The sequence below is a fragment of the Procambarus clarkii genome, chromosome 40 (assembly GCF_040958095.1).
Source record: "Procambarus clarkii isolate CNS0578487 chromosome 40, FALCON_Pclarkii_2.0, whole genome shotgun sequence".
Lineage (NCBI taxonomy): Eukaryota > Metazoa > Arthropoda > Malacostraca > Decapoda > Cambaridae > Procambarus > Procambarus clarkii.
The window spans coordinates 39,719,685-39,745,361 of NC_091189.1; the positions used below are offsets into that span (position 1 = coordinate 39,719,685).

The 25,677-nt window shown below is 46.7% G+C and overlaps 1 protein-coding gene across 1 annotated transcript in view; it reads left to right on the forward strand.

Moving 5' to 3' along the window:
• The first annotated feature begins 10,408 nt into the window (after positions 1-10,408).
• The window catches only part of LOC123758038 (uncharacterized), a 150,831-nt gene continuing 135,562 nt past the window's right edge, over positions 10,409-25,677 (forward strand). Inside the window, exon 1 of the mRNA XM_045742222.2 lies at positions 10,409-10,512. The gene's annotated coding sequence lies outside the window, so the exon portion shown is untranslated. The remainder of the gene's footprint in view (positions 10,513-25,677) is intronic.

Here is a 25,677-nt window from a genome sequence, read left to right on the forward strand (position 1 = left end):
GCTGCTCATTTGCTTTTATATTATGCGCCTTGGGATTGTTGGATCATAGGCAGCCTTATTCATCGGAAAACGTTCTATTACTATTTTGAAGGTAGGCTCCTCCCACGGTGGGGAGCAGGTGTAATATGAGTGGTTGATCACCCTCTCTATCAAGATCATGCTTTTTAAGAACGTATGCGTGATTTTCGGTCTTGAATTTCCCCCATAAGAACTCCTTAACGCCAAATAAGTGATTTTGAAAACAAACAAAAATTGACCATAGAGTTTATTGTCAGTAAGAAGGGAGCGGACTTTGCCCCTGAATTTTTTCTATAAGATTTTCTTAACAAACTTCTATGAACTCTGAAATTATTTTCAATTTCTGCCATAAGATTCTTATAAGGAAACCCGACAGTCTAAACGCGAATTTAAAAAAAAGTCGTGTTTGGACTGTACTCCCTACTACTACACTACTCAAACTGACGTCATAGTGCTCCAGGAGACACTGGTGGGTGATGACTTCAACCCAAAGTTCAACAGTTATCAGAAGTTTTGCCTGCCCTCTGGGGACAGGAAACGGGGTCTTATTACCTATGTCAGCAACAACATTCCCGCACAGATTATTGATGACCTCCACATGGGGGAGGTCATCAATAATTCAGCAGCCAGCACATCTGCTCGTTCATTCCCACATATTCCAACATGGGAGGGATCCACAGAAACTTGATGACTCTTCGATGTACGATGAAAGTACCGGAGACATCCCACTGAAAGTAGCCAAGAGTTGTTTAAAACTGTGTGTCAAGTAGCCAGGGAAGAGAAGATTAAAGAGCGGGAAAGACAATAGCTTGAGTTCACTAGCTCTATTGGACGGGAAACATCTGCAAGACAAGTGTGGGCAAAAATTCAGATAGCTAAGGGGGGCAGAGCCCGGCCTGCGGCTCACAAAGACCCCCAGAGTAAGGCTGAGGAACTAATTCACAAGTGGAGTGATGCAGCATCCTCCTCCTCCCTCCCTGCATAAGTAAGCAGGGAACAGCTCCTGCGACATGATGACAGAAGAATTAGGATAACAAGAGCACTGTCTAGTGATGACGAATATGGGGAACCAATCACAGCCCAGGAAGTAACGGGGGCTATGAAAAAGGGTAAAATTACTGCACCTGGTGAAGATGGCGTCACCTACGACATACTCAATGCACTGTGTGAAGTGTCTGGGAATCCACTACTCCACCTGTTTAACAAGTCATTCCTAAGTGGAGTGTTGCCCACACAATGGAAATACGCAATAATTGTTCCCATATCGAAGCTCAATGACCCTGGTAATTACAGACTTATCAGTCTCGTGTCATGCACTTGCAAGATGCTTGAAAGGATCATCCTAAACCGACTGTTGCACAAAATAGGCAGGTTAGGGGAGGGGGTCAATGGATTTGTTAAAGGACGGAGCACAGCAAATTGTATAGTTAATTACTTGGCTAATGACACGGCTAGGTACTCTGTATTTGTTGACATCAAAGGAGCCTTCGACAAAGCGCAGGGGATTGCGATCCTGGACGAGCTTGCATGCATGGGTGTCAAGGGGAGACTCATGAAATGGATTGAAGACTACCTCACAGGAAGGAAAGCCAAGATCTGCTTCAATGGAGCAGTCTCAAGAACAATGAATATGGAACTCGGTACTCTCCAAGGAGGAGTCTTAAGCCCTACACTATTCAATGTACTTATGAACGCCATTGAAAATATTGATTTTCCGGAAGAAACACAACAAATCGAATATGTAGATGATGTCTTAATGCAAGCTCCCACCTTGGGAAAATTAAACAGTCCATTTGAAGGAAATGTGTTGAGCTCGGTTTCACTCTTCTCAAACAAGACAAAAGCATACTCTCAACACAAGCTTGGAAAATGAAGAAATACAAATTAATGGTGTAACACTTGAATGGGTTGACCACTATCGGTACCTTGGCGTCACTGTCGACAACAACAAGGGAAAGAAAGAGGAGCTCAATCAACTCATAGGAACATGCAAAAGTCGACTCAGGGCACTGAAAGCTATGACCTGGAATGGACATGGAGCCTCTATTGCCGTACTTAAAATGATGTACACAGCCTATGTGCGCTCCGTCATAGACTATGCCGCACCAGTTCTGTGCACTTATTCCGAAAGCGATATGAAAAACTTGAAAGCATACAAAATGAAGCCATGACAATCATTCTTGGAGTCCCAAGAACTGCCAAAACGTCTAATCCACGTGAGTTGTCCCTCCCCAGTGTTAAAAGCCGAATTCAGGAGCTGAATGCTAAGCTTGCTATTAAGATAGCCAGAGATCCCCATTACAATGATGTTGCCAAGAAAACACTGAGCTCTGTGCCACTTTTAGGGGGAAACAGGAGAAGAAAAAAATGGCATCACAGAGCAGTCTGCTACCTGGAAGAGCTTCACCTGCTTGAGCAAGCCCGTGAGCTCCTGCCTGTAGAGAGGTTACCTCCCTGGGAGGATGACTCATGCAAGATCATCATCAATGAAATGGCAACGAAAACGTCCAACATGATACCACAAGAAATGAGGCACAAGTATCTCGGGGGAATTTATAAAGAAGCCGGAGATGAACTAGATCAAATCTACACTGACGGGTCATCTAATCCTGTCAATGGCAGGGCTGGTGCAGCATACACGGTAATAAGGAATAATAACTTACAACGCGGAAATGAAGGAAAAGCCCGTATTAAGAACTATGTTTCTTCAACACAAACGGAGTTAACTGCTATTGTTATGGCGTTAATATTCCTTGAACGAAGCACTAACAGCACAGTGATCTGCACTGACTAAAGCAGCGCTACGAAGCCTTACTAAAAATCGAGCAGAAAATCTTGCGATAGTCGCTGAGATCAAGAGATCGCCTTGGGCCAGGTTGCCTCGGGGCAATTTAATGGCTTACGTGTTGAAAGTCATATTGAGATGTCTCGGTTGATTTGATGAAACAGATCTGATGATTCGTTTTAATGCAAAGGAACTAACATTACGATGTCTAAATATAAATAGCTGTAAGAAAATATGAACGAACGATATCAAGATAACGATGAAGGACTGTGAGGTAGGGGTGTTTAAGGTAACAGGTAGAGAGAGGGTATGGGGGAGAGGCTGACCTGATATTACAATGGGGTAGACTCGGCGGCAGCGTCTGGCAGGGGGGTGGGGGAGGGAGGCAGGTGCAGGTAGGAACAGGTGACGTGGGGGAGGGAGGGAGGGGTAGGCCGGGTAATGGCGTCTCACGTAGCCGGGTAATGCTACATTTTTAGTTACTTATATATACATATACTAGTTTCTAAGTAAGATTTCTACTTAAAAGTATAGTCTAAAAATATCTGTTTATGACCGCAGAGTTAATCCTCGGTAAGATGGGCGCGGACATAATTTACCCCCGCTTTTTATGACAATGTTGTAAAATCCGCAAGACCCAAACCAGTGAGGAAGGGACAGAGGTGGTTCACTGACTCACGCCTTATGCCCCTGCATGACAGAGTTCTATTCCTAGCTGAGCAGTATAAAACACATAAAACAGCTGACACCCTCAACATATTTCTTAAAGCCAGCCGAGAGTTTAGAGAGCTAAAGGAACAGGTGTATAACCAGCACTGGGAACAGTTTCTGCAAGGCATCAATCACGCAACATCCTCATCCCAAATGTGGAATAAAATTAAAAAGATTTCTCGTCCTAGCAGTCGTCAACTTGATCACCATTCACCTGTAGACTATGCCGACATGCTGCTTCAACAATATGCAAGCACTGCTAGTATAAGCAGCCTGCCCCTAGATGTGCAAAACTATCTGGCTAGTACTAAAATAAATCGTAACTTCAATATTGAAATTGCCTGTAGTGAAATAGGGCCTGATGATAACTATGGCATAACCCCCTTTGAAATTAAAAATGCACTCAAGAAAGGTAAGGCTACCTCTCCTGGAGAGGATGGCATCACATACAACACCATGAGAGTACTTGCTGAGCTGCCAAATAGCCCTTTGCTAGAATTGTTTAATCAAAGTCTAAGGCAGGGTGTTTTACCTGACCGCTGGACACAGGGACTCATAATACCCATACCCAAGCCTAATTCACAAAAATTTAGACCCATTTCTCTGACGTCGTGCATGTGCAAAGTTCTTGAGAGAATTATTCTCGACAGACTAATGTTTCAAATCAAGCCCCACCTTGCCCCTAACCTGTATGGTTTCCTTCCTGGAAGAAGCACACAAACTTGCTTTGCTGAGTATTTTATCAGAGGGGGACCAAACTCTCAGGCGGCATTTATTGATCTCCAAACTGCTTTTGATACAGCAAACAAAGAAATAATCCTAGAACAGCTAGCCTCTTTTGGAGTTAAGGGAAGACTGTTGACATGGCTCAGGGGGTACCTGAGTAACAGAACCGCCTCAGTCCTTTTCAAGGGGGTCAAAAGTAAACTCTGTGCACCCTTTGAGTTGGGTACACCCCAGGGTGGAGTGCTAAGTCCCACACTGTTCAATGTTCTGATGCACAAATTAACAATTGATATTCCCACACTACCTGACGAAGCCGTCATTTGTTATGCCGATGATATATGCATTGTTGCAAATTCCCAAACTAGACTGCAAGCTCTACTTGATTCATTCGCTGCTAAAAGCATTGAATGTGGTCTTGTTATCTCTATAACTAAATCCAGAGTTCTCCATCCCAAAGAGAAAACTCATGTCCCTATAGCTTTCAAGGTCAACAGCCAGAACATTGAAACGTGTGGGCAGCACAAATACCTTGGAGTTGGTATTAACAGTGACATTGTAAATGATCTACACCGTAGGTTAAAAGAAAGACTAAAACCATTGAGAACACTTACTGGTAAGAATATTGGTATCAATATTAAATATGCTAGACTATTCTATATGATGTTTGTTAGATCTCTCGTTGATTATAATGCTCTGCACTTAATTAATTTCCCCTCCTCTGTGTTGGACAAACTTGAAGTAATACAGAACGAGGCCATGAGGATAATTCTTGGTGCCCCAAGATGCACAAGAATCATCAACATGAGGGAAGAACTGAAGTTTCCAACCATACTAGAGAGAATAATGCAAGTTAACACTACCTTCTGTCTTAAAGTCATGAGAGATCCTACATCTCCTACATTGCTCAGAGACAAATTATTTAGTGCTGTTAACACCCTTTTGACTGGTGCCGACATACCAACTCACTCCTTTTATGATAATTGGCTGAGAAACAATGCTTACAATCTCATTAAACTTAACATTCCTTTTAAGTGCAATCTACCAGTCTCTGATATTCCTCTTTATCTGTACCCCACCATTCAAGTATCATACACACCTGTCACCAAGAAAGATAATGAGAATCTTGCTCTACTCAAAGCTGTCACTCTTGAAACAATTGCCTCCTCCATCGAGAGTCTAAGATCTCACGAGCACTGTGTCTACACCGACGGCTCAGTCCAGTCTTCTACTGGACGGACTGCAGCGGCATGTAGGTTCTATAGAAATAATATTTGCACAAAGTCTGTCAGTGTCAGGCTAAACAACTGGCTGACCTCCACACAAGCAGAACTAGCAGCATTACATTTAGCAACCAGCACATTAAAAAATATTGGAGGAGGAATAATATTCTGCGATTCAAAGTCTGCTCTTCAAGCAATCGAAAACTTCTCTTGGAAGATCGACAGCAAGAACCTCATACTCCCAATTATAAATGACCTAATTGATGCACAGAGTAAAGGGTCTCGAATCTCCTTTGTATGGATACCTTCACACATAAATATAACCCATCATAATGAGACAGACATTGCAGCCAAATTAGCGTGTAACAAGTTTGAAGTTGAATTAGATCTAGGTATCCCCATCTCTGCTGTCAAAACTGTATTGGTCCAAACATTCAGATCTGATAGGAAAGAACTTACTGACTCCCAACGACCTGAAAGTACTAGTATAAAAAGCTATGATTTGTTCAGATCTGAAACCTACATCTATGGACAGCACAAAACGTCCACTAGACTGTGCGACACAGTGGTTGCAAGGATCAGGTTGGGTTACCGTTACCTGTGGCAGGTGGCTGCAGGTGACGGGTCTCCCAATCCTGAGCACTCCAGTTGCAAACTCTGTGAGCAGGAACTACGGCATGATCTCCCGCACTACATCACTGAATGCCCAGTTATTAGACCTTTCAGACCAGTTGGCATGAGGTACCTGGAGCTTTGCAATTACTTTATTCACTCTCGTATTCTTGAAGATATCCTCACAGTATACCCAAAATTTGCCAGTGCAGGCTATTAAACACATGACTCTGTATGACTAACCATCCTGCGAGATGGGGACTTGTATTACCACTGCTACCTTATTCAATCTTGTGGTGTTGATATCCTCAAAATGCATCCGGAGTCTGCCAGTGCAGACCGCTTATCACATGCCTCTGTATGACTAACCATCCTGTGTGATGGGGATTTCTTAGCATCACCTAGTTAGCTTTTTTGACACACTGTACTCCACTTCATATAGTCTAGGGTAGCTGCACTAATGCAGATGTACCTCATAACTTAATAAAAAAAAAAAAAAAAAAAAAAAAAAAAAAAAAAAAAAGCGGACATAATTTGAGGATTATTGGAAGATATTATGTAGCAAACTGTGTGTTTAACATGATATTAGATAACAGCATTGATTACAATGGTAAAGTTGTATGGCACATACATTAGGGAATTGGGTAGCACTAGATACAGTGCGAGTTTCAAGCACTAGGTAGGAAACTATGAAGATGAGATTAGTTACTTTTTGGTTTTATTTTTGAATAAGGCAAAAGTTTGACAGTATTTAATTCGTTAGGGAGTGAGTTCCATAGACCAGGACCCTTTATTTGCATAGTGTGTTTACACAGATTAAGTTTGACTCTGGGGATATCAGAGATATTTATTTCTGGTGTGGTGATTATGTGTTCTATTACACCTGTCCAAGAAGAGTTTCAGAACAGGGTTTGCACTTAAGAACAGGGTTTTGTAAATGTAACTAGCACAAGAGAATGTGTGGAGTGAGAGTAATAGCATACATGTTTAGCATGTTTAGGGATTTAAACAGGGGGCTGAGTGTTGTCTGAAAACCGAGTTTGGTATTGTTTTGATAGCAGACTTTTGCTGGGTTATGATGGATTTGAGGTAGTTTACAGAGGTTCAGCCCCATGCAAATATTCCATATGTAAGATAGGGATAGATTAGTGCGTAGTATAGTAAGAGGAGAGCAGAGTAGGTTACATAATATTTTGTATGTGGGTGCTGAAGTTGAGTCTCTTGTCTAGTGTGATGTTTAGTGTGAGTTTGTTGGTTGACATCCATAAGTGAACTTTTTTTAGTTCATTGTTTACAACATTATTTAGTGTATGTGGCTTGAGGTCTGAGTAGATGAGGGTAGTATCATCAGCAAGTAATATAGGCGTAAGAATGTTAGAGACATTAGGCAGATCATTGATATATATATAAGAAATAGGAGAGGTCCCAAGATGCTGCCCTGTGGCACTCCTACGGTTAATGGTAGAGTAGGAGAGGTTATATCATTGATGGCCACATATTGGTGTCTGTCACTAAGATAGGATCGGATATAGTCAAGGGCAAGGCCTCGGATTCCATAATGGAGGAGTTTAAGTAAGAGGTAGTTATGGTTAACAGTATCAAAGGCCTTTCTCAGGTCAATGAAGAGGCCAATCGGAAACTCAAGGACTGAGTAGATTACATCAAGGAGACTAATAATTGCATCATTGGTACTTTTTGGGAGCGGAAGTCAAACTGACAGGGACTTTGTATGGTGAATTTTACGAGACAGGAGTAGAGCTGTTTGTAAATCATTTTTTCAAATATTTTTGATAACATAGGTAGGTTTGATATTGGTCTGTAATTGTTTATGTCTGCCGGATTACCTACTTTATGAACTGGCGTTACTCTTGCTTTTTTGAGGATAACAAGGAAGGTATGACACTCTAGAGATTTGTTGATGGTGTAAAGGTGTGAAGCTATAGGTGGCGCAAGGGCGTGGGAGGCGCTCTTGTATACCATGGATGGTATTTCACTAATATTCCCAACTTTGGTTTTTAGCGAGTGTATGATGGACACAACACCTGTCGGGCTGACTGGTGAGAGGAGAAGAGAGTTTGGATAGCTGCCTGAGAGATATGTGGTAACATGTGTCTGAGTCTGCGGGATTTTACTGGCAAGGTTAGCACCAACCGATGAAAAGAAGCTATTAAATTCAGTTGCCGTTTCAAGATCTGCTGCAGGTGTATAACCATCCTTGAAGAGTTTTATCTGGTTATGTGAATGTTGTTAAGCTCCTACGATGTTAGTGATGGCTCTCCATGTGCTTTTCATGTTGCCATTTGCTTCTTTGAATCTATTCTCATAATAGGAAAGTTTTTATCTTCTTATTATACTGGTAAGCACTGACGAGTACCTCTTAACTACTTTCTTTGTAACTTGGCCAATCCTAAATTTTTTTCATATTTCTGTTTCTTGTCGATTGCTTTGAGTATGCCATTTGTGAGCCAGGGATTGTTTAACCTTTTGTCTTTTACTTGCTTGGAGAGGAGAGGACAATGAGTGTTGTAAAGGCTTAGAGTTTTGGAATGGAAGAGGTTAATTAATGAATTTATATCCTGAGTATTATTGAATTCAGATTCCCAGTTTATATTGCGGAGTGCATTTGTGAGGTTGCCTATTGCTGCTTCACTGTGTAACCTAAAGGTAAGTTTGTTGTTAGCTGGTGGTGTTATGTCCATGTTCACTACGAGGAAGGTAGGATAGTGGTCAGTTGTTCTGTCAGTGATTATACCAGATGCAAGGGGGAGCTGTTATGTTAGTCCATAAGTGATACAAGGTAATAGCGGATGTTATTATCGGGTGGGCTTGGTGTTGTGGGGATTAGCGAACTGGAGTTCATGTAGTTTAGGAAATAGTCGACATGGGGGCTATTTTGCTGACTTTGGTCAATATTGAAGTCCCCTGCTAGAATGATGGGATTTTTGTTGAGATTGTTGTTTATGATAAGATTCCTTAGGTTATCTGGGAATGATGCTGTTAGTATTGGGAAATCTATAGATAGCTCCAATAGTCAAGGAGGATTTTAGAGATTTAATCGAGAACTAAGGAAAGGTATATTCACAGTAATCGTCTCTATCACTAATGACACTATTGCAGATGAAGGTATCGTAGTAATATATAGCTCTGCCACCTCCTTTTCTGTTAGGTCTACAGTTGTGAATGGCTTTATAACCAGCTAAGTTGTAAAGTTGGGTATAGTCTTTATCTAGCCAGGTTTCTGTTAAAATAATGAACGATAGTTTAGTACCCAGTACTGTGAGTAGTGCATTTATATCATCAAAATGTTCACCAAGTGATCTGACATTTTAGTTGAAAACTGATAAGCAAAAGTTATTTTGGAGATTGATTTTTGCAAAGTTAACAGAGTAATACTTGCAGTAGTGGTGATCAATATGTTGGTTATCATAGACTTGTGGTAGCAGGTTTAGTTCAGGATCAATATCAGCTTGCATGTAGATGCAATGGCGTCTAGATACAATAAGACAAGCAATTACAGAACAGTTAAATACTAATCTGCTGTAAATATATAGTAACTATAGCAAAAACACGACAATAAATTCAAATACACATATAATAGGAACAATTAGAATTACAATAAAGATCGATGTAGATAAACAAGAAGTGTGCCGAAGTTAGGTAAAAAGAAAACAAAGAATCAATAAAGCAAATCAGATTAATCAATAATACGAACAATGTACAATAAAAAAAATAAGTTGAATAATAATCATAAAGTAATATAATCTTAGTAATAATTAACTATAACTAGATCAGTTATGTTCCTATAATTAGTATGAACTTAAGAAAGCAAAGATGAACTCAGTTAATTAATTCCAAAAGATGACTAATATAGATCAAATTGATGTTATAGAGTAGTGTTAATGGTTCTTTGGTAAACTCAGGTCTTTATAAAGCCCTACTCGTAATATCTGAATTTTTTCACATCATATTTTATTATATTCATCAGTTTAATTAAATCATTGATGCTGTTATGGTGAATATGTTGTGATATAAATTGAAAGTAACGTTTCTTAGCGGTTCGCCCGGGCTGGCGGGGTGGCAGATGCCAGACGCGCCGGGCTGCTGTATATAGTGGGATTAGGAGCCACATACCCGTCCTGTGTGTACAGTGAGAGAAAGGTTAGAGCCAGACAATAGGTTCAGGTACTGGACCACAGTGATCGTTAAGCTGAACAATATACATGTGTGGGTAGTTGCATATAACTATCATTACACTAGCTAGCACCTCACGCGTGAAAGTGGCGGGAAGGAACATACGTATTCAACACAGTATTGTTTTGACGCCAGTGTGTGTGGCTGATGAGTATTGTCATCTCTATATATTCTCCTTGATGAATACTCGCGTATTCAACAAGCAATACTCGGGTTGTTAATTATTATATCATCGCTAACCTGAGGAAGGTAAGATAAAGTTTTGTTCAGTAATTATAGCCTCATAATAACCTAATATGTCGGGGAAGAGGCAGCCAGTTTATACCTACACTATAATAAAAAGTTTATACATACAGTATAAACTGGCTTATATCCAGGTCTCCCCAAGGTCACATTCCTGACCTCGCCAAGGATGCAACCCACCAACACGCTGATTAACTCCTGGGTACCTATTTACTGCTAAGTGGACAGAAGCATTAGGTGATAGGAAACGAGTCCAACATTTCTGTCCCGCCCGAGATTCGAACCCATAATTCTCGTTTGTAAGTCGAGAAGGAGCCCGAGAGTTGTACCAGGCACGATTGCGAAGAGATTGATTGGCACGATTGAGAAGAGAAGGGAAGGGAACTATCAGGGGAAGGGCACCAAGCCATTACGATTAAATAGCACGGGGAAGGGGTCAGGATAAGGACTTGGAATGGGACGGGGGAAAGGAATGGTGCCCCTACCACTTGGACGGTTGGGGATTGAACGCCGACCTGCATGAAGCGAGATCTTCGCTCTACCGTCCAGCCTAAGTGGTTATACATAGTGATCTCTGAATGTGTTCCCGCCACCAGATGGTCAAGTTCAAGTACCTTTATTGAGACAACATGATACATCTCAACTGGGTACTTGCTGAGGCTATGTCTACCCTCCTGCGGGTGGTGATGTGCAGTGTTGGTGATGTGCAGTGTTGGTGATGTGGAGTGTTGGTGATGTGGAGTGTTGATGATATGCAGTGTTGGTGATGTGGAGTGTTGGTGATGTGGAGTGTTGGTGATGTGGAGTGTTGGTGATGTGGAGTGTTGGTGATGTGCAGTGTTGATGATATGGAGTGTTGGTGATGTGGAGTGTTGGTGATGTGGAGTGTTGATGATATGCAGTGTTGGTGATGTGGAGTGTTGGTGATGTGGAGTGTTGGTGATGTGGAGTGTTGGTGATGTGGAGTGTTGGTGATGTGCAGTGTTGATGATATGGAGTGTTGGTGATGTGGAGTGTTGATGATGTGGAGTGTTGGTGATGTGGAGTGTTGGTGATGTGCAGTGTTGGTGATGTGGAGTGTTGGTGATGTGCAGTGTTGGTGAGGTGGAGTGTTGGTGATGTGCAGTGTTGGTGATGTGGAGTGTTGGTGAGGTGGAGTGTTGGTGATGTGCAGTGTTGGTGATGTGGAGTGTTGGTGATGTGCAGTGTTGGTGAGGTGGAGTGTTGGTGATGTGCAGTGTTGGTGATGTGGAGTGTTGGTGATGTGCAATGTTGGTGATGTGGAGTGTTGGTGAGGTGGAGTGTTGGTGATGTGGAGTGTTGGTGAGGTGGAGTGTTGGTGATGTGCAGTGTTGGTGATGTGGAGTGTTGGTGATGTGGAGTGTTGGTGATGTGGAGTGTTGGTGATGTGGAGTGTTGGTGATGTGCAGTGTTGGTGATGTGGAGTGTTGGTGATGTGCAGTGTTGGTGAGGTGGAGTGTTGGTGATGTGCAGTGTTGGTGATGTGGAGTGTTGGTGATGTGCAATGTTGGTGATGTGGAGTGTTGGTGAGGTGGAGTGTTGGTGATGTGCAGTGTTGGTGATGTGGAGTGTTGGTGATGTGCAGTGTTGGTGAGGTGGAGTGTTGGTGATGTGCAGTGTTGGTGATGTGGAGTGTTGGTGATGTGCAATGTTGGTGATGTGGAGTGTTGGTGAGGTGGAGTGTTGGTGATGTGGAGTGTTGGTGATGTGCAGTGTTGGTGATGTGGAGTGTTGGTGATGTGGAGTGTTGGTGATGTTGGTTGGTGATGTGGAGTGTTGGTGATGTGCAGTGTTGGTGATGTGGAGTGTTGGTGATGTGCAGTGTTGGTGATGTGCAGTGTTGGTGATGTGCAGTGTTGGTGATGTACAGTGTTGGTGATGTGCAGTGTTGGTGATGTGCAGTGTTGGTGATGTGCAGTGTTGGTGATGTGCAGTGTTGGTGATGTGCAGTGTTGGTGAGGTGGAGTGTTGGTGATGTGCAGTGTTGGTGATGTGCAGTGTTGGTGATGTGCAGTGTTGGTGATGTGCAGTGTTGGTGATGTGCAGTGTTGGTGATGTACAGTGTTGGTGATGTGCAGTGTTGGTGATGTGCAGTGTTGGTGATGTGCAGTGTTGGTGAGGTGGAGTGTTGGTGATGTGAAGTGTTGGTGATGTGCAGTGTTGGTGATGTGCAGTGTTGGTGATGTGCAGTGTTGGTGAGGTGGAGTGTTGGTGATGTGCAGTGTTGGTGATGTGCAGTGTTGGTGATGTGCAGTGTTGGTGATGTGCAGTGTTGGTGATGTGCTGTGTTGGTGAGGTGGAGTGTTGGTGATGTGCAGTGTTGGTGATGTGCAGTGTTGGTGAGGTGGGGTGTTGGTGATGTGCAGTGTTGGTGATGTGCAGTGTTGGTGATGTGCAGTGTTGGTGAGGTGGAGTGTTGGTGATGTGCAGTGTTGGTGATGTGCAGTGTTGGTGATGTGGAGTGTTGGTGATGTGCAGTGTTGGTGAGGTGGAGTGTTGGTGATGTGCAGTGTTGGTGATGTGCAGTGTTGGTGATGTGGAGTGTTGGTGAGGTGGGGTGTTGGTGAGGTGGAGTGTTGGTGATGTGCAGTGTTGGTGATGTGCAGTGTTGGTGATGTGGAGTGTTGGTGATGTTCAGTGTTGGTGATGTGGAGTGTTGGTGAGGTGGAGTGTTGGTGAGGTGGAGTGTTGGTGAGGTGGGGTGTTGGTGAGGTGGAGTGTTGGTGATGTGCAGTGTTGGTGAGGTGAAGTGTTGGTGAGGTGGAGTGTTGGTGATGTGGGGTGTTGGTGAGGTGGAGTGTTGGTGAGGTGGAGTGTTGGTGAGGTGGAGTGTTGGTGAGGTGGAGTGTTGGTGATGTGCAGTGATGGTGATGTGCAGTGTTGGTGATGTGCAGTGTTGGTGAGGTGGAGTGTTGGTGAGGTGGAGTGTTGGTGATGTGCAGTGTTGGTGATGTTCAGTGTTGGAGATGTGGAGTGTTGGTGATGTTCAGTGTTGGTGATGTGGAGTGTTGGTGAGGTGGAGTGTTGGTGAGGTGGAGTGTTGGTGAGGTGGGGTGTTGGTGAGGTGGAGTGTTGGTGATGTGCAGTGTTGGTGAGGTGAAGTGTTGGTGAGGTGGAGTGTTGGTGAGGTGGGGTGTTGGTGAGGTGGAGTGTTGGTGAAGTGAAGTGTTGGTGAGGTGGAGTGTTGGTGATGTGCAGTGTTGGTGAGGTGAAGTGTTGGTGAGGTGGAGTGTTGGTGAGGTGGAGTGTTGGTGAGGTGGGGTGTTGGTGAGGTGGAGTGTTGGTGATGTGGAGTGTTGGTGAGGTGGAGTGTTGGTGATGTGGAGTGTTGGTGAGGTGGAGTGTTGGTGAGGTGGAGTGTTGGTGAGGTGGAGTGTTGGTGATGTGCAGTGTTGGTGATGTTCAGTGTTGGTGATGTGGAGTGTTGGTGATGTTCAGTGTTGGTGATGTGGAGTGTTGGTGAGGTGGAGTGTTGGTGAGGTGGAGTGTTGGTGAGGTGGGGTGTTGGTGAGGTGTAGTGTTGGTGATGTGGAGTGTTGGTGAGGTGGAGTGTTGGTGATGTGGAGTGTTGGTGAGGTGGAGTGTTGGTGAGGTGGAGTGTTGGTGAGGTGGAGTGTTGGTGAGGTGGAGTGTTGGTGAGGTGAGGTGTTGGTGATGTGGAGTGTTGGTGATGTGCAGTGTTGGTGAGGTGGAGTGTTGGTGATGTGCAGTGTTGGTGAGGTGGAGTGTTGGTGAGGTGGAGTGTTGGTGATGTGCAGTGTTGGTGATGTTGAGTGTTGGTGATGTGCAGTGTTGGTGATGGGGAGTGTTGGTGATGTTCAGTGTTGGTGATGTGGAGTGTTGGTGAGGTGGAGTGTTGGTGAGGTGGAGTGTTGGTGAGGTGGGGTGTTGGTGAGGTGGAGTGTTGGTGATGTGGAGTGTTGGTGATGTGCAGTGTTGGTGATGTTCAGTGTTGGTGATGTGGAGTGTTGGTGATGTTCAGTGTTGGTGATGTGGAGTGTTGGTGAGGTGGAGTGTTGGTGAGATGGAGTGTTGGTGAGGTGGGGTGTTGGTGAGGTGGAGTGTTGGTGATGTGGAGTGTTGGTGAGGTGGAGTGTTGGTGATGTGGAGTGTTGGTGAGGTGGAGTGTTGGTGAGGTGGAGTGTTGGTGAGGTGGAGTGTTGGTGAGGTGGGGTGTTGGTGATGTGGAGTGTTGGTGATGTGCAGTGTTGGTGAGGTGGAGTGTTGGTGATGTGCAGTGTTGGTGAGGTGGAGTGTTGGTGAGGTGGAGTGTTGGTGATGTGCAGTGTTGGTGATGTTGAGTGTTGGTGATGTGCAGTGTTGGTGATGGGGAGTGTTGGTGATGTTCAGTGTTGGTGATGTGGAGTGTTGGTGAGGTGGAGTGTTGGTGAGGTGGAGTGTTGGTGAGGTGGAGTGTTGGTGATGTGCAGTGTTGGTGATGTTCAGTGTAGGTGAGGTGGAGTGTTGGTGATGTGCAGTGTTGGTGATGTGGAGAGTTGGTGATGTGGAGTGTTGGTGATGTGCAGTGTTGGTGATGTGGAGTGTTGGTGATGTGGAGTGTTGGTGATGTGCAGTGTTGGTGAGGTGGAGTGTTGGTGATGTGCAGTGTTGGTGATGTGCAGTGTTGGTGATGTGCAGTGTTGGTGATGTGGAGTGTTGGTGATGTGGAGTGTTGGTGAGGTGGAGTGTTGGTGATGTGCAGTGTTGGTGATGTGCAGTGTTGGTGATGTGCAGTGTTGGTGATGTGGAGTGTTGGTGATGTGGAGTGTTGGTGAGGTGGAGTGTTGGTGATGTGGAGTGTTGGTGAGGTGCAGTGTTGGTGATGTGCAGTGTAGGTGATGTGCAGTGTTGGTGATGTGCAGTGTTGGTGATGTGCAGTGTTGGTGATGGGGAGTGTTGGTGATGTGGAGTGTTGGTGATGTGGAGTGTTGGTGATGTGCAGTGTTGGTGATGTGCAGTGTTGGTGATGTGGAGTGTTGGTGATGTGGAGTGTTGGTGATGTGCAGTGTTGGTGATGTGCAGTGTTGGTGATGTGCAGTGTTGGTGATGGGGAGTGTTGGTGATGTGGAGTGTTGGTGATGTGGAGTGTTGGTGAGGTGGAGTGTTGGTGACATGGAGTGTTGGTGATGTGCAGTGTTGGTGATGTGGAGTGTTGGTGATGTGCAGTGTTGGTGATGTGGAGTGTTGGTGATGTGGAGTGTTGGTGATGTGGAGTGTTGGTGATGTGGAGTGTTGGTGACGTGCAGTGTTGGTGATGTGGAGTGTTGGTGATGTGGAGTGTTGGTGATGTGGAGTGTTGGTGATGTGCAGTGTTGGTGATGTGCAGTGTTGGTGATGTGGAGTGTTGGTGATGTGGAGTGTTGGTGATGTGGAGTGTTGGTGAGGTGGAGTGTTGGTGAGGTGGAGTGTTGGTGAGGTGCAGTGTTGGTGATGTGCAGTGTTGGTGATGTGGAGTGTTGGTGATGTAGAGATGTGGAGTGTTGGTGATGTTGGTTGGTGAGGTGGAGTGTTGGTGATATGCAGTGTTGGTGATATGCAATGTTGGTGAGGTGGAGTGTTGGTGATGTGCAGTGTTGGTGATGTTGGTTGGTGAGGTGGAGTGTTGGTGATGTGCAGTGTTGGTGATATGCAGTGTTGGTGAGGTGGAGTCTTGGTGATGTTGGTTGGTGAGGTGGAGTGTTGGTGATGTTCAGTGTTGGTGATGTGCAGTGTTGGTGATGTGGAGTGTTGGTGAGGTGGAGTGTTGGTGATGTGCAGTGTTGGTGATGTGGAGTGTTGGTGAGGTGGAGTGTTGGTGATGTGCAGTGTTGGTGATGTGCAGTGTTGGTGATGTGGAGTGTTGGTGATGTGGAGTGTTGGTGAGGTGGAGTGTTGGTGATGTGGAGTGTTGGTGAGGTGGAGTGTTGGTGATGTGGAGCGTTGGTGAGGTGCAGTGTTGGTGATGTGCAGTGTAGGTGATGTGCAGTGTTGGTGATGTGCAGTGTTGGTGATGTGCAGTGTTGGTGATGGGGAGTGTTGGTGATGTGGAGTGTTGGTGATGTGGAGTGTTGGTGATGTGGAGTGTTGATGATGTGCAGTGTTGGTGATGTGGAGTGTTGGTGATGTGGAGTGTTGGTGATGTGCAGTGTTGGTGATGTGCAGTGTTGGTGATGTGCAGTGTTGGTGATGGGGAGTGTTGGTGATGTGGAGTGTTGGTGATGTGGAGTGTTGGTGAGGTGGAGTGTTGGTGACGTGGAGTGTTGGTGATGTGCAGTGTTGGTGATGTGGAGTGTTGGTGATGTGCAGTGTTGGTGATGTGGAGTGTTGGTGATGTGGAGTGTTGGTGATGTGGAGTGTTGGTGATGTGGAGTGTTGGTGATGTGCAGTGTTGGTGATGTGGAGTGTTGGTGATGTGGAGTGTTGGTGATGTGGAGTGTTGGTGATGTGCAGTGTTGGTGATGTGCAGTGTTGGTGATGTGGAGTGTTGGTGATGTGGAGTGTTGGTGATGTGGAGTGTTGGTGAGGTGGAGTGTTGGTGAGGTGGAGTGTTGGTGAGGTGCAGTGTTGGTGATGTGCAGTGTTGGTGATGTGGAGTGTTGGTGATGTAGAGATGTGGAGTGTTGGTGATGTAGAGATGTGGAGTGTTGGTGATGTTGGTTGGTGAGGTGGAGTGTTGGTGATATGCAGTGTTGGTGATATGCAGTGTTGGTGAGGTGGAGTGTTGGTGATGTGCAGTGTTGGTGATGTTGGTTGGTGAGGTGGAGTGTTGGTGATGTGTAGTGTTGGTGATATGCAGTGTTGGTGAGGTGGAGTCTTGGTGATGTTGGTTGGTGAGGTGGAGTGTTGGTGATGTTCAGTGTTGGTGATGTGCAGTGTTGGTGATGTGGAGTGTTGGTGATGTGGAGTGTTGGTGATGTGCAGTGTTGGTGAGGTGGAGTCTTGGTGATGTTGGTTGGTGAGGTGGAGTGTTTATTGAGGTGGAGTGTTGGTGATGTGCAGTGTTGGTGATGTGCAGTGTTGGTGATGTGGAGTGTTGGTGATGTGCAGCGCTGGTGATGTGCAGTGTTGTGATGTGCAGTGTTGGTGATGTGGAGTGTTGGTGATGTGGAGTGTTGGTGATGTGCAGTGTTGGTGATGTGGAGTGTTGGTGATGTGGAGTGTTGGTGATGTGCAGTGTTGGTGATGTGGAGTGTTGGTGATGTGGAGTGTTGGTGAGGTGGAGTGTTGGTGAGGTGGAGTGTTGGTGATGTGCAGTGTTGTGATGTGGAGTGTTGGTGATGTGCAGTGTTGGTGATGTGCAGTGTTGTGATGTGCAGTGTTGGTGATGTGGAGTGTTGGTGATGTGCAGTGTTGGTGATGTGGAGTGTTGGTGATGTGCAGTGTTGTGATGTGCAGTGTTGTGATGTGGAGTGTTGGTGAGGTGGAGTGTTGGTGATGTGGAGTGTTGTGATGTGGAGTGTTGGTGATGTGCAGTGTTGTGATGTGGAGTGTTGGTGATGTGCAGTGTTGGTGATGTGGAGTGTTGGTGATGTGGAGTGTTGGTGATGTGGAGTGTTGGTGATGTGGAGTGTTGGTGATGTGGAGTGTTGGTGATGTGGAGTGTTGGTGATGTGCAGTGTTGGTGATGTGGAGTGTTGGTGATGTGGAGTGTTGGTGATGTGGAGTGTTGGTGAGGTGGAGTGTTGGTGAGGTGCAGTGTTGGTGATGTGCAGTGTTGGTGATGTGGAGTGTTGGTGATGTAGAGATGTGGAGTGTTGGTGATGTAGAGATGTGGAGTGTTGGTGCTGTTGGTTGGTGAGGTGGAGTGTTGGTGATATGCAGTGTTGGTGATATGCAGTGTTGGTGAGGTGGAGTGTTGGTGATGTGCAGTGTTGGTGATGTTGGTTGGTGAGGTGGAGTGTTGGTGATGTGCAGTGTTGGTGATATGCAGTGTTGGTGAGGTGGAGTCTTGGTGATGTTGGTTGTTGAGATGGAGTGTTGGTGATGTTCAGTGTTGGTGATGTGCAGTGTTGGTGATGTGGAGTGTTGGTGAGGTGGAGTGTTGGTGATGTGCAGTGTTGGTGATGTGCAGTGTTGGTGATGTGGAGTGTTGGTGATGTGGAGTGTTGGTGAGGTGGAGTGTTGGTGATGTGGAGTGTTGGTGAGGTGGAGTGTTGGTGATGTGGAGCGTTGGTGAGGTGCAGTGTTGGTGATGTGCAGTGTAGGTGATGTGCAGTGTTGGTGATGTGCAGTGTTGGTGATGTGCAGTGTTGGTGATGGGGAGTGTTGGTGATGTGGAGTGTTGGTGATGTGGAGTGTTGGTGATGTGGAGTGTTGGTGATGTGCAGTGTTGGTGATGTGGAGTGTTGGTGATGTGGAGTGTTGGTGAGGTGGAGTGTTGGTGAGGTGGGGTGTTGGTGATGTGGAGTGTTGGTGAAGTGCAGTGTTGGTGAGGTGGAGTGTTGGTGATGTGCAGTGTTGGTGAGGTGGAGTGTTGGTGAGGTGGAGTGTTGGTGATGTGCAGTGTTGGTGATGTTGAGTGTTGGTGATGTGCAGTGTTGGTGATGGGGAGTGTTGGTGATGTTCAGTGTTGGTGATGTGAAGTGTTGGTGAGGTGGAGTGTTGGTGAGGTGGAGTGTTGGTGAGGTGGAGTGTTGGTGAGGTGGAGTGTTGGTGAGGTGGAGTGTTGGTGATGTGCAGTGTTGGTGATGTTCAGTGTTGGTGAGGTGGAGTGTTGGTGATGTGCAGTGTTGGTGATGTGGAGTGTTGGTGATGTGGAGTGTTGGTGATGTGCAGTGTTGGTGATGTGGAGTGTTGGTGATGTGGAGTGTTGGTGATGTGCAGTGTTGGTGAGGTGGAGTGTTGGTGATGTGCAGTGTTGGTGATGTGCAGTGTTGGTGATGTGCAGTGTTGGTGATGTGGAGTGTTGGTGAGGTGGGGTGTTGGTGATGTGGAGTGTTGGTGAAGTGCAGTGTTGGTGAGGTGGAGTGTTGGTGATGTGCAGTGTTGGTGAGGTGGAGTGTTGGTGAGGTGGAGTGTTGGTGATGTGCAGTGTTGGTGATGTTGAGTGTTGGTGATGTGCAGTGTTGGTGATGGGGAGTGTTGGTGATGTTCAGTGTTGGTGATGTGGAGTGTTGGTGAGGTGGAGTGTTGGTGAGGTGGAGTGTTGGTGAGGTGGAGTGTTGGTGAGGTGGAGTGTTGGTGATGTGCAGTGTTGGTGATGTTCAGTGTTGGTGAGGTGGAGTGTTGGTGATGTGCAGTGTTGGTGATGTGCAGTGTTGGTGATGTGGAGTGTTGGTGATGTGCAGCGCTGGTGATGTGCAGTGTTGTGATGTGCAGTGTTGGTGATGTGGAGTGTTGGTGATGTGGAGTGTTGGTGATGTGCAGTGTTGGTGATGTGGAGTGTTGGTGATGTGGAGTGTTGGTGATGTGCAGTGTTGGTGATGTGGAGTGTTGGTGATGTGGAGTGTTGGTGAGGTGGAGTGTTGGTGAGGTGGAGTGTTGGTGATGTGCAGTGTTGTGATGTGGAGTGTTGGTGATGTGCAGTGTTGGTGATGTGCAGTGTTGTGATGTGCAGTGTTGGTGATGTGGAGTGTTGGTGATGTGCAGTGTTGGTGATGTGGAGTGTTGGTGATGTGCAGTGTTGGTGATGTGGAGTGTTGGTGATGTGCAGTGTTGTGATGTGCAGTGTTGTGATGTGGAGTGTTGGTGAGGTGGAGTGTTGGTGATGTGGAGTGTTGTGATGTGGAGTGTTGGTGATGTGCAGTGTTGTGATGTGGAGTGTTGGTGATGTGCAGTGTTGGTGATGTGGAGTGTTGGTGATGTGGAGTGTTGGTGATGTGGAGTGTTGGTGATGTGGAGTGTTGGTGATGTGGAGTGTTGGTGATGTGCAGTGTTGGTGATGTGCAGTGTTGGTGATGTGGAGTGTTGGTGATGTGGAGTGTTGGTGATGTGGAGTGTTGGTGATGTGCAGTGTTGGTGATGTGCAGTGTTGGTGATGTGGAGTGTTGGTGATGTGCAGTGTTGGTGATGTGGAGTGTTGGTGATGTGGAGTGTTGGTGAGGTGGAGTGTTGGTGAGGTGGAGTGTTGGTGAGGTGCAGTGTTGGTGATGTGCAGTGTTGGTGATGTGGAGTGTTGGTGATGTAGAGATGTGGAGTGTTGGTGATGTAGAGATGTGGAGTGTTGGTGATGTTGGTTGGTGAGGTGGAGTGTTGGTGATATGCAGTGTTGGTGATATGCAGTGTTGGTGAGGTGGAGTGTTGGTGATGTGCAGTGTTGGTGATATGCAGTGTTGGTGAGGTGGAGTCTTGGTGATGTTGGTTGTTGAGGTGGAGTGTTGGTGATGTGCAGTGTTGGTGATGTGGAGTGTTGGTGAGGTGGAGTGTTGGTGATGTGCAGTGTTGGTGATGTGCAGTGTTGGTGATGTGGAGTGTTGGTGATGTGGAGTGTTGGTGAGGTGGAGTGTTGGTGATGTGGAGTGTTGGTGAGGTGGAGTGTTGGTGATGTGGAGCGTTGGTGAGGTGCAGTGTTGGTGATGTGCAGTGTAGGTGATGTGCAGTGTTGGTGATGTGCAGTGTTGGTGATGTGCAGTGTTGGTGATGGGGAGTGTTGGTGATGTGGAGTGTTGGTGATGTGGAGTGTTGGTGATGTGGAGTGTTGGTGACGTGCAGTGTTGGTGATGTGGAGTGTTGGTGATGTGGAGTGTTGGTGAGGTGGAGTGTTGGTGAGGTGGGGTGTTGGTGATGTGGAGTGTTGGTGAAGTGCAGTGTTGGTGAGGTGGAGTGTTGGTGATGTGCAGTGTTGGTGATGTGGAGTGTTGGTGATGTGGAGTGTTGGTGATGTGGAGTGTTGGTGATGTGGAGTGTTGGTGATGTGCAGTGTTGGTGATGTGCAGTGTTGGTGATGTGGAGTGTTGGTGATGTGGAGTGTTGGTGATGTGGAGTGTTGGTGAGGTGGAGTGTTGGTGAGGTGGAGTGTTGGTGATGTGCAGTGTTGGTGATGTTCAGTGTTGGTGAGGTGGAGTGTTGGTGATGTGCAGTGTTGGTGATGTGGAGTGTTGGTGATGTGGAGTGTTGGTGATGTGCAGTGTTGGTGATGTGGAGTGTTGGTGATGTGGAGTGTTGGTGATGTGCAGTGTTGGTGATGTGCAGTGTTGGTGATGGGGAGTGTTGGTGATGTGGAGTGTTGGTGATGTGGAGTGTTGGTGAGGTGGAGTGTTGGTGACGTAGAGTGTTAGTGATGTGCAGTGTTGGTGATGTGGAGTGTTGGTGATGTGCAGTGTTGGTGATGTGGAGTGTTGGTGATGTGGAGTGTTGGTGATGTGGAGTGTTGGTGATGTGGAGTGTTGGTGATGTGGAGTGTTGGTGATGTGCAGTGTTGGTGATGTGGAGTGTTGGTGATGTGGAGTGTTGGTGATGTGGAGTGTTGGTGATGTGCAGTGTTGGTGATGTGCAGTGTTGGTGATGTGGAGTGTTGGTGATGTGGAGTGTTGGTGATGTGGAGTGTTGGTGAGGTGGAGTGTTGGTGAGGTGGAGTGTTGGTGAGGTGCAGTGTTGGTGATGTGCAGTGTTGGTGATGTGGAGTGTTGGTGATGTAGAGATGTGGAGTGTTGGTGATGTAGAGATGTGGAGTGTTGGTGATGTTGGTTGGTGAGGTGGAGTGTTGGTGATATGCAGTGTTGGTGATATGCAGTGTTGGTGAGGTGGAGTGTTGGCGATGTGCAGTGTTGGTGATGTTGGTTGGTGAGGTGGAGTGTTGGTGATGTGCAGTGTTGGTGATATGCAGTGTTGGTGAGGTGGAGTCTTGGTGATGTTGGTTGGTGAGGTGGAGTGTTGGTGATGTTCAGTGTTGGTGATGTGAAGTGTTAGTGATGTGGAGTGTTGGTGAGGTGGAGTGTTGGTGATGTGCAGTGTTGGTGATGTGCAGTGTTGGTGATGTGGAGTGTTGGTGATGTGGAGTGTTGGTGAGGTGGAGTGTTGGTGATGTGGAGTGTTGGTGAGGTGGAGTGTTGGTGATGTGGAGCGTTGGTGAGGTGCAGTGTTGGTGATGTACAGTGTAGGTGATGTGCAGTGTTGGTGATCTGCAGTGTTGGTGATGTGCAGTGTTGGTGATGGGGAGTGTTGGTGATGTGGAGTGTTGGTGATGTGGAGTGTTGGTGATGTGGAGTGTTGGTGATGTGCAGTGTTGGTGATGTGGAGTGTTGGTGATGTGGAGTGTTGGTGATGTGCAGTGTTGGTGATGTGCAGTGTTGGTGATGTGCAGTGTTGGTGATGTGCAGTGTTGGTGATGGGGAGTGTTGGTGATGTGGAGTGTTGGTGATGTGGAGTGTTGGTGAGGTGGAGTGTTGGTGACGTGGAGTGTTGGTGATGTGCAGTGTTGGTGATGTGGAGTGTTGGTGATGTGCAGTGTTGGTGATGTGGAGTGTTGGTGATGTGGAGTGTTGGTGATGTAGAGTGTTGGTGATGTGGAGTGTTGGTGATGTGCAGTGTTGGTGATGTGGAGTGTTGGTGATGTGGAGTGTTGGTGATGTGGAGTGTTTGTGATGTGCAGTGTTGGTGATGTGCAGTTGGTGATGTGGAGTGTTGGTGATGTGGAGTGTTGGTGATGTGGAGTGTTGGTGAGGTGGAGTGTTGGTGAGGTGGAGTGTTGGTGAGGTGCAGTGTTGGTGATGTGGAGTGTTGGTGATGTGGAGTGTTGGTGATGTAGAGATGTGGAGTGTTGGAGATGTAGAGATGTGGAGTGTTGGTGATGTTGGTTGGTGAGGTGGAGTGTTGGTGATATGCAGTGTTGGTGATATGCAGTGTTGGTGAGGTGGAGTGTTGGTGATGTGCAGTGTTGGTGATGTTGGTTGGTGAGGTGGAGTGTTGGTGATGTGCAGTGTTGGTGATATGCAGTGTTGGTGAGGTGGAGTCTTGGTGATGTTGGTTGGTGAGGTGGAGTGTTGGTGATGTTCAGTGTTGGTGATGTGCAGTGTTGGTGATGTGGAGTGTTGGTGATGTGGAGTGTTGGTGATGTGCAGTGTTGGTGAGGTGGAGTCTTGGTGATGTTGGTTGGTGAGGTGGAGTGTTTATTGAGGTGGAGTGTTGGTGATGTGCAGTGTTGGTGATGTGCAGTGTTGGTGATGTGCAGCGTTGGTGATGTGCAGTGTTGTGATGTGCAGTGTTGGTGATGTGGAGTGTTTGTGATGTGGAGTGTTGGTGATGTGCAGTGTTGGTGATGTGGAGTGTTGGTGATGTGGAGTGTTGGTGATGTGCAGTGTTGGTGATGTGGAGTGTTGGTGATGTGGAGTGTTGGTGAGGTGGAGTGTTGGTGAGGTGGAGTGTTGGTGATGTGCAGTGTTGTGATGTGGAGTGTTGGTGATGTGCAGTGTTGGTGATGTGCAGTGTTGTGATGTGCAGTGTTGGTGATGTGGAGTGTTGGTGATGTGCAGTGTTGGTGATGTGGAGTGTTGGTGATGTGCAGTGTTGTGATGTGGAGTGTTGGTGAGGTGGAGTGTTGGTGATGTGGAGTGTTGTGATGTGGAGTGTTGGTGATGTGCAGTGTTGTGATGTGGAGTGTTGGTGATGTGCAGTGTTGGTGATGTGGAGTGTTGGTGATGTGGAGTGTTGGTGATGTGGAGTGTTGGTGATGTGCAGTGTTGGTGATGTGCAGTGTTGGTGATGTGGAGTGTTGGTGATGTGGAGTGTTGGTGATGTGGAGTGTTGGTGAGGTGGAGTGTTGGTGAGGTGGAGTGTTGGTGAGGTGCAGTGTTGGTGATGTGCAGTGTTGGTGATGTGGAGTGTTGGTGATGTAGAGATGTGGAGTGTTGGTGATGTAGAGATGTGGAGTGTTGGTGATGTTGGTTGGTGAGGTGGAGTGTTGGTGATATGCAGTGTTGGTGATATGCAGTGTTGGTGAGGTGGAGTGTTGGTGATGTGCAGTGTTGGTGATGTTGGTTGGTGAGGTGGAGTGTTGGTGATGTGCAGTGTTGGTGATATGCAGTGTTGGTGAGGTGGAGTCTTGGTGATGTTGGTTGGTGAGGTGGAGTGTTGGTGATGTTCAGTGTTGGTGATGTGCAGTGTTGGTGATGTGGAGTGTTGGTGAGGTGAAGTGTTGGTGATGTGCAGTGTTGGTGATGTGCAGTATTGGTGATGTGGAGTGTTGGTGATGTGGAGTGTTGGTGAGGTGGAGTGTTGGTGATGTGGAGTGTTGGTGAGGTGGAGTGTTGGTGATGTGGAGCGTTGGTGAGGTGCAGTGTTGGTGATGTGCAGTGTAGGTGATGTGCAGTGTTGGTGATGTGCAGTGTTGGTGATGTGCAGTGTTGGTGATGGGGAGTGTTGGTGATGTGGAGTGTTGGTGATGTGGAGTGTTGGTGATGTGGAGTGTTGGTGATGTGCAGTGTTGGTGATGTGGAGTGTTGGTGATGTGGAGTGTTGGTGATGTGCAGTGTTGGTGATGTGCAGTGTTGGTGATGTGCAGTGTTGGTGATGTGGAGTGTTGGTGATGTGGAGTGTTGGTGATGTGGAGTGTTGGTGAGGTGGAGTGTTGGTAACGTGGAGTGTTGGTGACGTGCAGTGTTGGTGATGTGGAGTGTTGGTGATGTGCAGTGTTGGTGATGTGGAGTGTTGGTGATGTGGAGTGTTGGTGATGTGGAGTGTTGGTGATGTGGAGTGTTGGTGATGTGCAGTGTTGGTGATGTGGAGTGTTGGTGATGTGCAGTGTTGGTGATATGCAGTGTTGGTGAGGTGGAGTCTTGGTGATGTTGGTTGGTGAGGTGGAGTGTTGGTGATGTTCAGTGTTGGTGATGTGAAGTGTTAGTGATGTGGAGTGTTGGTGAGGTGGAGTGTTGGTGATGTGCAGTGTTGGTGATGTGCAGTGTTGGTGATGTGGAGTGTTGGTGATGTGGAGTGTTGGTGAGGTGGAGTGTTGGTGATGTGGAGTGTTGGTGAGGTGGAGTGTTGGTGATGTGGAGCGTTGGTGAGGTGCAGTGTTGGTGATGTACAGTGTAGGTGATGTGCAGTGTTGGTGATGTGCAGTGTTGGTGATGTGCAGTGTTGGTGATGGGGAGTGTTGGTGATGTGGAGTGTTGGTGATGTGGAGTGTTGGTGATGTGGAGTGTTGGTGATGTGCAGTGTTGGTGATGTGGAGTGTTGGTGATGTGGAGTGTTGGTGATGTGCAGTGTTGGTGATGTGCAGTGTTGGTGATGTGCAGT